Consider the following 14,573-nt stretch of genomic DNA (forward strand, 5'->3'; position numbering starts at 1 on the left):
ATACCTGCATTCCCATGTTTACTGCAGTATTATTCACAATAGTCAAGAGGTGGAAACAACCCAAGTGTCTGCCAATGGATGAATAAATCAAGAAAATGTATGTAATGGAATATTATTCAGCCTTAAAAAAAGAAGGAATCCTGGCATCTGTGACAACATGAATGGACTTTGAAGGCATTCTGATAATTGAAATAAACCAGACACAGAATGATAAATACTGCATGGCATCACTTATACATGGAATCTAAAAAAAAAAAAAAAAAAAAAAGTTGAACTCATAGAAACAGTGTAGAGAAGTAGTTACCAGAGGTTTGGGTGTGGGGGAAACGGAGGCTGGTAAAAGGGTATACAATTTCAGTTATACGATGAAAAATCTGAGGATCTCATGTAAAACATGGTGGCTGTAGTTGATAACACTGTACTATATATTTGAAATTTGCTAAAAGAGTAGAGCTTAAATGTTCTCACCAAAAAAAAAAAAGTGGTAAATATGTGGGGTGATGGATGTGTTAATTAACTAGTTGGAGGGGATCTTTTCACAATGTATGTCTAGCAAGTCATCACGTTGTTTAAATATCTTAAAATTTTATTTACCAGTTATACCTCAGAAAAGCTGGAAAAAAATGAGGAAGTCTCTTCCAAGATATGTCCTCCTAATACCTTTAAACATCAGCAGAAGTGTGTCTTCTGGAATAACAATGTCTAGTCTAAGAAATTGCAATGACTTTGACTTTGTTATTTGGTATATTAATCTCTTTTTAAAAAAAAATTTAATTAGCAAAACAAAACTGATGGGGAACATGAAATATCATTTCTTTGGGGACAGACCTTGGGGCAAATGCCCACAGGACCCATTTATAAGTGTCTGTGAGTTGCTTTGGGGCACTTCAAGTAGTCTCAGTGTTGCTTGGTAAAAACTCCTCTGGGCAGTTCTGATGGGAAAGGACAAAGTCCAAGCTTATGAGCAACAACACTGAGGCTCGAAGGACTCAAAGGATTCCTTGGGGCCTCAAGGGCTCTGGAGTGATTGCCAGGATGCCTCCACAAATTGACCGCTGATATATTTATTGCTCACCTCAGGCAAGGAACATGGGTTTGAGAAGAGAAGGGATTCTCCTGCAAAGATGTATATGACACAGTGCCTTTCCTCAGGGAGCTTGCCACCTAGTTAAGGAAATGAGCTAGAAATTGTAGGATCACAGACTGTCTGAATTGGAGGGGACTTAAAAGGTCTAAAATGTAAGCCACATTATAAGTCTCTTAACCATTCAGGGTCTTATTTTCCACATTTATGAAACAGAGCTGATTCTACCTTGGTAGTGAATTGAATGAGATAATGTATCTTGTAGAGTGCCTGCACATAATAAGTGTAGTTCAATCTGTTTTTAGTATTATCATTATTACAAGTCAGCAAATTATGTTCAGTAATGATGCTGATGATAGGATATTACTTTAGAGTGGGGCACTCAATTAATAGTGGGTGAAAGGGAAATAGGGAGGGGGCATGCTGGCATACTGAGGATAACACATGCCCTGTGAGTCTGCTTCTGGTTACAGTGATTGATCTGGGCTGTCCAGTGAGGGTCTCCCATGGTTCATCAGTCCATGGAAACTGGGCTCAGGGGACACAGTGACACTAATTGTCCTGAACAAGAAGCAGGCATCTAAACCACAGCCCTGCCACTAGCCCTGAGTGCTAACAGAGCTTACCATAAGCAAAGAAGCAGAGTAGGACCCTACAGTGATGATGCCCTGACTATTCTAAAGTTACGTAATCTCCCATCCTCCAGCTCTTTCACGGCCCCACGCTTTATTTTCCAGTGGCAGTCAGAAAAAATCTTTGCCATTCATTTATTTGTTCTCTGTCTTACTCCACTAGACCATAAGCTCCATGAGACCAGGTCCTTGCCTGTTCTATTCACAGTTGTACCCACCAAGAAGAGTACCCTGTGCATAGCAGATTAGCACATGGGAATCACTTGGGAACCTTTAAATGTACAGTATCCACCCACCACCATGACTAAACACAATGCCATGCCTAGACCCCTCCCCAGATCTAAATTATATCAGGATCTCTGGGGATGGGGACCAAGCATTGGTGTATTTTAAGAGCTCTGTGGGTGATTCTCACAGCCATCCAAGATTAAGAACTACTTCAGGGAGGCGTGTGATAAAACTCTGTTGTCTATCAATGGCAGAACCTCTACAATAAGGGAAAGGTGATTGGGCCTAGGGTGGTAGAGGAAGGATTCTGATGGAAGAAGCCCTGTGACATGTAGTCATCCTTCCCTTTCTTCCACACAATCAGGCTACTAGGGATGGGGTATAGGGGTGTTAAGATTCTTCTCTATGACAAGGCTGAGTTGATGAGGCACAACTCATGCAATGGCTATTTTAGGGCTCAGGTAATCCACAAAGGGAAACATCCTGGGCAGGTCATGCTGTACCTGGTGGTGGTGGGGTACCACCAGTGCCTCATTTGAGTGCATATGAGTCTCAGACTAGAGAAGTTCCCCACCCCTTTTTCTCTTCCCAAGCCCCAACCTACCCCAAGGCCCTGCCAAGCCACCTGCTAAGAAGTTAGGCTGCAGATTTGGTCCCTCATAGGGATGGCTCTTCTCGGCTCTTCTAACCTGCAAAGCTTGACAATGCGGAAGAGAGTACAAGAAAGTTTTCTCCCTGCATGACTGATACTTGTGAAAGGTTGAGCTGTGGGATTTTTTTTTTTTCTCACTTCTCTCTTGGAAATCACCTCCATATGCTGATTGGACTGTAGGATAAGACTTCTTCTTTACATTGAGAGAGCATTTCCCATTATATTTAGGAAGCAATGTGGAGCTGCTGTTTTTGCAGCTTCCTTAGTGGCTTTTAATGCCGTTTGTCAAGCTTGATTGTCTTCGAAAAAAAAACTTTTCATTTTCGAACAATAAGTGACTAAATGCAAAATCTTCCCTTATACGTTGGTTGATGGTTCACACCTTTTAGAATATCTTGCTTGTATTTTTAGAAAGGAACAGCTGATACTATTGACATTTAATTCCATCAAATGCCTCATCCAATTCCCCCTCTCCCAGATAGGATACGCAGACTATTGGAAAATATTCAGTGACACGAATCCAAATGTCTATATTAAGTGTGGAGGAAAGGTAGAGTATGTGTTTAATATCCCGGAAGCTGAGCTAATGGCATTGAAATGGCTGCTCTTAAAAAGCCATTGTGGCAGGAAAAGGTGACTATTTTAGGTGCTGTTGATATCTGCAGTGGGCCCGGGGGCTTTGAAATTGGAGTTGAGCAAACAGGATTTTTGGTCCCTGGGTCAGGGTGAGTTTTACACAATGGACTTTGCTATAAATCAATGAGATTATGAGTAAAATTATAGCTATCATTAACCAAGGACTCAGCACATGCAAAGCTTTGGATTATCTCATTCAATCACTACTATTACTATCCCTACTTTACAGAAAAGGAATTTGAGGCACAATAAGTATAAATTATTTGTCTAAGGTCACATAGCCTGAAAGTAGCAGCTCTTAGCCAGGTATTGGTAAACTTTTACTTAAAAGGTCAAAGAGCAAGTATTGTTGGCTTTGTGAGACCTACAGTCTCTGTTGCAACTATTCAACCCTGTCCTTGTAACTAAAGCAGCCATAGTAGCCATGTCAACAAATGGGAGTGGCTGTGTTCCAATAAAACTTTATATACAAAAACAGGGGGTGGGTTAGATTTGGCTTGGGGGCCATAGTTTGCCAACTCCTGCTCTTAGCCATGACACTGAGCTCTCTCTTGAGGCCTGTGGCTGGACTCTTGTTTTAATAACCCTCTTTCAAGATCTTTTACATTTACATATGGGCTATTGCAAACGCTAATCAAGCCTACTTATACAATGGCCTACTGGGCAAATAATTGAGTTTTTCGATGAATCATAATCCTCAATGCCAGCAGCACTCTAAATGTTATGATAGAAAAGAGCTTTTAGATGAGCAGGGTTATAAACCACACAAGGACTCTTCAGAGGAAAGCCTCCAAGTGCATCTTAGCTCTCAGGAGTTTGGAAGCTGGCATGGTAGAAGAGAAGTTAGGTTCTTGCAACACCCACTCTGTGCCAGGCATTGTGCAGGGGCTCTTCATGCTCTGCCCTTCCTGAGAGGGTCTTTATATACTACTCCTTCCATGCAAGTTTCACAGTGACACTCAAAAACATACAGCACCAACCCGATAAAAGACCTGAAGGAGATGGAGCATTATATAACTTAATCCTCACATCAATCCTGTAAGGCCATTATTCCATTTTATAGATGAGAAATAGAAGCTCAGAGGAAAGTCACTTGCTTGAGGTCAAAGAGCAAATAACTGGCTGAGTTGGCATTTCATCCCAGATGTGCCCACCTTCTTTGCCTGTACACCTGTTAGACCACGCTGCCCCTTTGTAGTAGACCGCACACCTCTCATCTTGCTTCATAACTCAATCACAAACTCACTTACGTTTGGAAAATCAGTTACATTTGATATTCTATTTACTTCTAGTCTGTAGAAAAGAGAATAGGAAACCTTGGTGTACCCTCCTTGCTTCGCATAGTCACTGTCATAACCAAACCAGGTAGAGCATCTAAAGGATACTTGCAAAGGGTGAAACACTCTATGGATGTGCAGCAGTGCCATCTGTCAGGGAACTGGTCATAGCTGTGGTGAGGCAGGCCCCTTCACCCCCTCACCACATTGCTGGCCACTGAAAGTATTCCCCTGCACCCAGGGGACCCTGGCCACTGAATCATTCAGATTGCCCAAGTCTGGGAAGGAATTGGCCCCCCCCAAAATCCCCTGAAATCAACCCAAAGCTCAGGAACTAGGAAAAGGTTACAGAATAGTCATCCACTTTCTGGTCACATAGTGACTCTTAAGCACACACATTAGTGTCATTGCTGTCCCTCCTCACACTGCATTCACCCTACTTCTATTCCTCTAGTTTCACAGTGGCTTTTTTCTCCTCAGGATGAGGGTAAATCCAACCATATCTTCCAGACTGATCCCCTGCCCAGTTGTTTCAACAACATGGTAGGGAAAGATTGTACCAGCTTCATTCGAAGCCTGAAGTTCCAACTCATTGGGAAGAGGGCTTTCATGTGTCTTTGCCTTAAACCTGTAACCTTTTAAAGCCCTTGGCTAAAAAAAAACTAGAAAAGTTTGAATAGTTTGATGATATAAGGAAAAAAATTCGTGTATGCCAAAAATCACGTAAAATTGGGGCATCTGGGTGACTCAGTCTGCCTTCGGTTCATGTCATGATCCCAGAATCCTAGGACCAAGCCCCACATCAGGCTCCTTGCTCAGCAGGGAGCCTGCTTATCCCTCTCCTCACCCCACCACTCATATGCTCACTCAGATAAATAAATAAAATCTTATTTAAAAAATTAAAAATGAAATGGCAGACTGGAAAAATAATTACAACATATGACAGAGAAACAGTATCATTTGATATCTAAGAGCTTCCACAGATCACAAATGTGACTACTTAAAGTGGAAAATTTGGCAAAAACCATCAAAAGGGAATGCAAATGAACAGTTCTAAAGACAGATCTAAAAAAAAAATTTTTTTTTTTGGCTAGTTTCAAGTAACACCAGACATCCAATTCTCATGGACTCGCCAGTAATGGAATTGTTTTGACAAAACATACAGGATCATATCTGCCATTCGTAAGTTGTGTGTGTGCCCATGGGTGTGTGTAATCTCTGTATAAGCCCACACCTGCCTGAGACAGTGTAGATGATGGAAGAGAATGGTACCAGAAACAGGGATTGGACTGTTTCAAATTTAAAATTTATGAAAACACCATATACAAATACAACCAAGATTTCAAATCTGAGAATTTGGACAAAGGGAGAAAGAAATACTTTTATATTTAGGGAGGAAGATAGAAGCAGCCTCACAAACTCTTGTTTTGCAACAATATCTGGAATGAAGTATACAAGGCCCTAGGCTCATCTAAGGCTACAATCACACAGGAAGAAAATCCATTCATGAAACTAAATCGTCCTAATGCAAATGGCATTTCATGAGGAGAGACTACAACCAAAGTGTGAAGGACATTTTCCAAATCAACGTAAAAGTGTGAAGAAATAGCTGGATCTAAATTGAGTGAGAATTGTGCGACAAACTGATGAGGTGGTGAGGAAAAGCTAGTTAAGATACTGACAGGCTTACTCTGAGAGTCTGAATGCTACAAGACTGAATCTGGAAGATTCTGGCTAAAGACTATTTCCTTGGAAGGGTTAGCCAAAGAAAGAATTCTTTGACGGGCTTTGCCATAGGTTATTGTCTGTTTTGGGGAGCTTTTTGACTTTGAGCGTTTGGGGGTAACTTGGTTTTAGTTGATCAGTTTGTCTCTTTCTCCCGTTCTCCCCTTCTCCCCAGTCTCCATTACTAGCAACAGGCTGATTCTGTTAGATTATTAACCTTCTCTGGCTTTCTAATAAAAAAGCTACATTTGATAGATAGCATCATTTGATGGACTATTTGGGAAATAACCCCTTCAAGTTTTCATCTTCATTTGTGCTGATTGAAGAAATGCTGGAGCTAACTTAACATGGAACTGTTTGAGTGAATAATGTAGTGAGTAAATAACAAAACACCTTTCTACTTACTATCTGGTAACAGGTAACTCATGTGAATTCCACTTAAAAACACAATGTGAGTAAATTTGATCTAGAGTTTAGAGAATTGCCTATAATTTCTGAAACCTTTGGTTTTTCAGAATAAAAGGCTATTGTGTAGGCTATTGTGTAGGGGATTGATGAGAAATTCATGAGCAGATAATGCCTCCACCTGAGAACTTTTTTTTTAAGAGAGGGAGGGAGGGAGAGAGAGAGAGAGAAAAGGTCCATGTCCAGCACAGAGCCCGACATGGGGGTCCATGAGATCATGACCTGAACTGAAATCAAGAGCCAGATGCTCAACCAACTGAGCCACAGAGGTGCCCCTCTGCATGGGGACTTTTTAGGGAGAATCAAGCAAGCCACACTTTAAGAGTGTCGCTTGGTAGATCTTATTCTAAAAGAAATGAGTCCTAGGCCAATTCATATCTTGTGAACTTCATGAGAAGAAAGAATATATGGGATATTCAAGGAAAGAATGAGCACCACATGTGGACACTCTAAAACTGACAGGTGAATCTGCTCTCTGGGTGCTTTCTAGGCTGCTGGCAAACAACAGGCATAATATAAAGCCCAGAGAATGTTGTTGTTAGCAGAAGAACAAGAAGAAAGTCATGAACACAGTTCAGATAAGCTGGCTATTGATCAAGATGAATTAAAAGACAAAATGAGTTAACAACACAGTTAGATGAAGGTGAGCAACTCTACACAATTTATTTTTAATGACTTTAATATGAATTCATTACCATCATAAAATTTAATACTGAAATGCTTAAAGAAGAAAATGAAAATAATAATACCACCAACCAAGAGTAGCTGTTAATATTTTGGCTTGTTTCTTTCAAGTCTTTTACATGAATGAATGTTTTCTTTTCCAACACTTACTATTTACTGTACATCTCTATACAATATGCAAATAACACTGCAGTAGACAAGTTTATACATAAATCTTGGTTGACTATCATTTCCTTAGATTAGAGTCTCTAGAAAAAGAATTACTGAGTCAAAGGATATGAATTTTCAGGTCTTAGCATATATATATATTGCTAAATTGATTTCCAGAAAGGTCAAATTTATACGTAAACTACTCATTTCCTTCAATGCATCTTTTTACCTGCTGTGGATCCTTTCATTTTCCACCTGAAATTAAGTAAACTCCTAAACTTGACCCAACATTTTTGTAATAGAAATGGAAAATAATTCCAGGTTTATTGAGAGAATTATTTTGTGATATTGTAACTTAACACAGAGATAATTCTCAAGTTGTAAAAAAAAAAAGAAAACTTTTCATACTCATTATTACATTTGGTTCCCACAAAAACCCCATGAGATGAAGAGAATTCATTGGTAGAATGTTTCGAGCATGGGAGAGGATTTCAGGCATCATCTTGTTCAGGTTGTATGAATGTTTCCATGTGACAGAGGCAAAGGGAGAATGTGAGTCTTAAAGTTCTAGAGCCCAAGTGGCTATAATCTCAGTTCATATATTACTTCCTACTGGATGACCTTGACTCTATACTGGCTCCTGTAAGCCTTTTGTCATTCCCAATTTCCTCCCCTCCTGTACTTTTTTTATCAGTCCATTGGGAAGTATACCACTCAGTCTCTCCCTATATTAAGGGATTTGTGAATAACTAGAAATCTAGACACAGATTCCTAAGCAGAGACAGAGCAATTTGGAAACAAGCATTTTATCTGTGATGTATATGATGACTTAGAAAAGAAGCATATGGATGAAAATGAGCCAGTGGAGTTGAGGTAATCAGGTCTGAACTTGGAGTGAACTTGATAAACGAAAGTGGTCAAGGGAAACTTAGTAAGAACAAGTCTAAGGTTCCAGGCTCAGCATATTTCACCACCAGACTGTTCTGACCATGAAGACTGCTGAATGCCCGAGTATGCTGACACAGGGGGAATCATTTCCATGGATAAGTCTCACCTGCTCATGTGACTTAGGTAGCACAGGTGAATTCTGTCAACGGACAGGTCGAATCTTCAGTGAAAACTGTCAAGTCTTCTACCCCAAAGACTTGGACACTCTTTGCAGATTATCATCTGGTTAATGCGCTGCAGGATTATAATATATTGCTTAGAAGTTAAAACACCATTCTGCTGATGTTTGGCTCTCCAGCGGTCCACCATGGCCTCTGGTCAGCTGTTGCCTCATTTTATTTAGAAACATCTCAGTAGTATTTCCATTTTGGGGGTGTGTAATTTTAATTCAAAGAAACCATTTCTTAAAATGCTTGACATTTAAGAAAATCTGGCACTGGTATTGCCACCACTGAAGTCAAGTACCACATGTGTAGAAAGTAGCATGGCTTAGCGTATTATGTGTGCCAAATTTTCCTTAGAATTAACATTTGTGCCATATGTTGGTACCCTAAACTCAATACTCCTTTGGCTGATGAAAATGCAAAAGGAAAACATTCTCAGACTAAGTCCTGTTCTCTTTCTTTGTATATCCTTTTATGTAGACACTAGCAGTGATATTCCTTTGGGCGTGAAAATGAGCACCTGCTCTGTAATTCTTGGTGAGAGGTCAAGCACCCAAAGACTTGGAGGCAGGAAGACCCGATGTTAGCAGGCAAGGGTGCCTGAAGGCAGCATATCTGCAAGGTAGTCCTATGTTCTCAGTTTATTATTCAGCTCCTCACAATGTCTTGGGCAAGAACTTGGAAGTAGACTCCAGCCTCCTCATTTTCCATCAAATGTTCGAGAGGGCTGAGTGGACAGGAGGTAGCCAGAAATCTCTCATGGAATTTAGAGAGAGTGTTACACCAGAAATTTACAAAATGCCCAGGCAACCTAAGGTGACAAGTGACCTATATTCATACATCCCCCTTTGTGGGTCTTAGGTGTTATGTCTTCTGGCCTTTGAAGCTCCATTCCCTCTGAGTTCCCTCCTCTGTTTCTACCTATCCCTGTCACATGTCGCCTCCATGATGCAAAGAATGCCCGTGGGCCAAGCATCTGCACCATTCTGGGTTTGCAACGTACTTTGTCTATATGATTTATCACTGTGCTCCCTGATCCCCAGTGTGGCTCAGGCAGAGTCTGGGGCTCTCCTTGACACAGAAGATACAGGCTTTGCTTATAAATATTGATCCTAAATCAGTACTAAAGGGTAGGATGAAAGGGTAAAGTCTTGTTATACCAAAAACACCAGAGATTTAAACTACAATGGGAATTCGGGGTCCTTAAACATACAGCTTTATTTCACTGCACTATTAAATAAGAATTACTTGTACTTGATGCTTAGGTAGGCTTTTGCATCTGTACTATGAAGCATACACAGTATTTAAGGGGAATGTTTGAAAATCCTACCTCTAGTAGGACCTAAGAAAGTCTGGAAATCTACCTTCAGGAAAAGAAAAAGTTTATTACATAAGTATTCAAACTATAAAAGTAGAGAGAATAATACAGTGAATCCCCATGTGAATCTCACACCAAGTTTCAATTACAACAAATCTTATTTCATCTAAACCCCACCTTCTCCCCTACCTCCTAATTAGGATGATTTTTAAGTAGATCCACGACATCGTATTATTTCATCTATAAATATATTTTAGGATGTATCCCTTAAACATAAGGATTTTTTCTTAAAACACAGCCACAGTGATATATGTAATATCTAAAACATCATTAGTTTCCTTAATCAATAAATATCCAGTTAGTATTCAAATTTCCTAAGAAAATCCAACTTTTTTGCCTCAGAATGAAAACCATTATTGGAGTTTTGTCTGCTTACTATTGAACTAGCTAATTTCCCACCTTCAACTATCATAGAATTTAGAAGTTTGGAAGGAAAGATTTCTTTGGGAAATGATAATTAAAGAGGAGGAAAAACTATTTGGACTTCCTTCTTGGGGAGCCAGTGATTGTTAAGATTGAAAACATTGATACATACTATCCAGCCCCACTGTGGTTCTTTTCTGGGCACTGAGGCATGGAAGAGAAAACCAACTTCCTTGAATTCATATAGTTAATCACAAATTAATTGCTTTTGAAATTTAAGAAGTTCTATTTAAAGTATTACTTGCCTTTTTAAACTCCTATAGAAGGACCTATATTTTCAGTGTTTTGTACATGGGTTTAGGATCTGTGTGGCTGCTTTAATGGTTTAGAGCTACGTGATCTAGTTCAGTACTCACTAGCCATGTGTGATGTGGCTTTTGAGCACATGAAATTGGCTAATCAAAATGCAGACATGCTGTACATGTAGAAGCACACTGGATTTTAAAAATTTAGTTAAAAAAAAGAAATTATCTCAATAATTATTCTGGTGGTTACATGTCTCAATATTTTGATTTATTGTGTTAAATAAAATAGGTTATTCAAATTAATTTCATCTGGGCTTTTTTTTTTCTTTTTTAAATATAGCTACTTGCAAATATAAAATTACATTTGTGGCTTGCATTATTTTATGTTTCTATTGTACAATGCTGGGACTACATTAATTCATTATACAACCAAGCCAGGAGAGGGCTAGGGACAGTCATCTCTCTCACCCTCTCTTTCTGGTAAGCCCAGACATTAAACCATCCTACAGTAAATCTTATCTTTTTGAAATATTTATAGAAAAATAGATTTTCCAACTTACCCTGTGGCTTGGTCTAATACAGGTAGGTGAGTTCTACAAATAGGAGAGTCTTACATCCACTGGTACAAGTATCTGAAACAAAGAACTGGGAACACACCACTGGGCCATCCAAACCCGGGTCTACTTTCTAAATAGCTCTCGGATCTTGATCTTTCTTCTCTTCTCATCATGACCTCCCAGCTCTCTCCCAGGTCCACAGGAGCACCAAGCACTGACTCACCTGAGCTTCTGCCTTTGTCTCGTACTTGGCCTTCAGCATCACTCTTACTTCACTCAGCAAGCACGTAGGACCATCATTCCCCTGCTTTGAGGCCTCCAGCTGTTTCCCATTGATTCCAGGATGAGGTTCAAAATCTGAACATGGCCCACAAGCCCAACAGTCTGACCCTGTCCATTTCTCCAGCTGCATTTTGCTCACATTCCCCAAACTCTACATTTTACTCACATTGGTGTTCTCTCAGTTCCTCATCCATACTGTGCTCCCCCTCCCTCCAGAACCTCTGTACATGCCATTCCCATTGCCTAGGACACTCTTCTCCTCCCTCTGCCATCTTTGTGTGGTTGGCATGTGTCTATTCAGATCCCAGCTCAAGTGTTCTTTCCTCAGCACCTCCTGACCAGGGCAGATAAACCAATTTTGACACTCAGCGTATATCAGAGTAGTCATTTTACATTTATGTGTGTGATTATTCACTTAACATCTGACTCCCTTTGTAAACTGTTTGCTCTATAAGGGCAGTAATCCTATTTACATTCACTGCTATATCCCAGCACAGTGCTTGGCACAAAATTGGCCCTCAATTTACATGAAGGATAAAGGACAAAAGGCAAGGTGGTTGAACCAACGAGAATCCTGCCTCTTCTTCCTTTACTGGAAGGGAAGAGGGTACATCCTTCATAACCATTCCTTCACAGCTCACTGACATGGTCCTGGACAGACCTCTTAAGTTCCCAAGTATATGGATTACCAAATTCTCTGGGTTCTGTTTTCATTGTCCATGCAGATTCCAGCCCTTTCTCACCACCTGCACTGCCCCTACCCTGGCCCATACCACAACAGGCTTCTTCTAGGAACTTTGGCTTATTTTTTTGGTAAAGATTTATTTATTTATTTTTAGAGAGAGAGGGCAGGTGAAGGGGCAGAAGGAGAGAGAAAGAATCCCAAGCAGACTCCCCATTAAGCCCAGAACCCGATGTGGGGCTAGATCTCATGACCCTGAGATCATGACCCTAGCCGAAATCATGAGTCAGACTTTTAACTGACTGAGCCACCCAGGCACCCCCAGAAACTTTGCCTTTTACTCTAAAATCAGTGGAAAATCACTTCCTAATAGCCTCCTAGCTCTTCTCCTCATTTCCAAACTTTGGCTCCCTTTAGCTTACTCTCAACACACTAGTCAAATTGATTCTATTAAAATGTAAGTCAGATCTTGTCACTCCCCTGCCTAAAATTTTCCCGCCATCTTTTATTTTAGAATAAAAGCCAAAGTAGGGACGCCTGGGTGGCTCAGTCGGTTAAGCGTCTGCCTGCAACTCAGGTCATGATCCCAGGGTCTTGGAATGGAACCCCGCATCAGACTCCCTGCTCAGCGGGGAGCCTGCTTCTCCCTCTCCCTCTGAGTGCTCTCTCGCTCTCTCTCTCTCTCAAATAAATAAATAAATCTTAAAAAAAAAAGAAGAAGAAGAAGAAGAAAAGCCAGAGTCCACCCAGTGGCATCCAAGGCTATCCATGTTATACTTACCCCGCCCCCAACAGAGCATACACTACCACACCCTCCATTGCTTACTCCACTCCAACCCCATTGGCCACAGAAAGCAGTCTCCCACTTCCAGATCTTGGCACTTGCTTCTCTTTCTACCTGGAGAGCTCTTCCCCAGATATCTACATGGTTCTCTCTTTTGCTTCCTTCAAGTTTTTGTGCAGTACAACCTTTTCACTGAGGCCACCCTAACCCTGCCCCCCTCAGCACTCGTACTCCCTATTCACTCTTTCTTCCTGCTTTGTAATGCTCCATACCTTTTAACATGTAACTTATTTATTTTATTTAGTGTTCATTTCCGTCCACTAGAATGCAGGCTCCATAAGCACAGAGATGTTTGTCTTTTGTTTCCTGATATATCCCCAGTGCCTATAACAGTGTCTGCTGGAATCGGTTAATAGATGTTTGTTGAATGAAAAACCAAGACTCAGCCCATGCTGAGAAATAGGCAGGCTCGAAATCAGCCATCTAATGTGAACGTTCAGAAGTGGCCTTTGTTGTCAGCAGGCTGACTTGGCTCTACCTTGGAGCTGGTTCAGGAATCTTGGAGGTTCCCTTAGCCTGGATCATCTGCCCAGTTTCCCAGTGTCATTCTGGTAACTGTCTATGAGGCCCAAGGAAATGGTTTGGTTCCAGAGAGCATCTAAATGTCTCCTCCCAATATCCTCTCCTCCTCCCCCTCCTTCATCACACACAAATACACCACACAACCCTCTCACTTTCCAAGGACACAACTCAGGCTATTTCCAAAACTGAGATTCTGATCCAAAACAGTAGCACAGTGCACCTCCATGTGCGCAGGAAGAGACAGAAGACCTCTGAGCAATTTCCTGGCCCTATATTTTTCCATTCCAGTAAATGAGGCCTTCTTTAGCTCAGGAATCTCTCTCTGAACCAAGCCAATGCCTTAATGCTGCCTGCCATTTGTCACTGCCCGGGCTTGTTTCTTTGTTCTCTTATTTTCTATTTTAAGTGATCAGTGCCTGGGTTGCTTATGTCAAAAAATTTTTGACTTCTAGCTCTACCAGGTGTTGACTACTAGTTAAGGCACATATAATGCTAATGGAGAGTTCCCTTCCTAAGTAGGCATTTTATTTAATAATACATAATACTTCAGTTGCACTCTCTGTCTTCAAAGAGTTTTGCAAACTATATACTCATTAGGCTGAGCAGCACTTGAGTTCATGCTTTATGGCTCAGAAACCAGCAAGGTTAAATAATTTGCTTAGACTCTAGCTAGCTGTGCTTCAGGCAAAGCACTTTGCTTTTTTAATGGATAAGGAAATATAACCAATAAAAATGTTATTCTTTAGCAACTGACTTAATAAATTAGTTTTCAGTTCTTTCCATGTGCTTTTTAAAGCCATATTTGTAACTTGCTGCCATGGCTGTGCTGGCTTCTCTTTGCTTCCAGATACCATTTCATGGTCTTCTTCTCCCTTCTCCCCTATCCCTCCTTTTCCTCATTTTTAAAAAATATTTTATTTGAGAGAGAGAGTGCAGGAGCAGGGGGAGAGCAGAAGGGAGGGAGAGGGAGAGGCAGGCTCCCTGAGAAGCATCGC

The 14,573-nt window shown here is 40.8% G+C and overlaps 1 protein-coding gene across 16 annotated transcripts in view; it reads right to left on the bottom strand.

The window, feature by feature from the left end:
- ZNF366 (zinc finger protein 366) overlaps positions 1-14,573 on the bottom strand; it is a 67,386-nt gene that overhangs the window by 34,667 nt on the left and 18,146 nt on the right. For 3 of the 16 annotated variants that reach the window (XM_027604565.2, XM_027604552.2, XM_027604562.2), the window contains exons 2-3: positions 11,472-11,605; positions 8,588-8,715 (exon numbers count right to left, since the gene is read on the bottom strand). The exons of 3 other annotated variants lie outside the window; for them this stretch is intronic. The gene's annotated coding sequence lies outside the window, so the exon portion shown is untranslated. Of the gene's footprint in view, positions 1-8,587; positions 8,716-11,251; positions 11,437-11,471; positions 11,606-14,573 lie in introns of those variants that run through there. 10 more of the 16 variants (XM_027604567.2, XM_027604558.2, XM_027604555.2 and 7 more) reach the window with 9 other exon arrangements.

Source organism: Zalophus californianus, chromosome 5 (genome assembly GCF_009762305.2).
Source record: "Zalophus californianus isolate mZalCal1 chromosome 5, mZalCal1.pri.v2, whole genome shotgun sequence".
Classification (NCBI taxonomy): Eukaryota; Metazoa; Chordata; class Mammalia; order Carnivora; family Otariidae; genus Zalophus; species Zalophus californianus.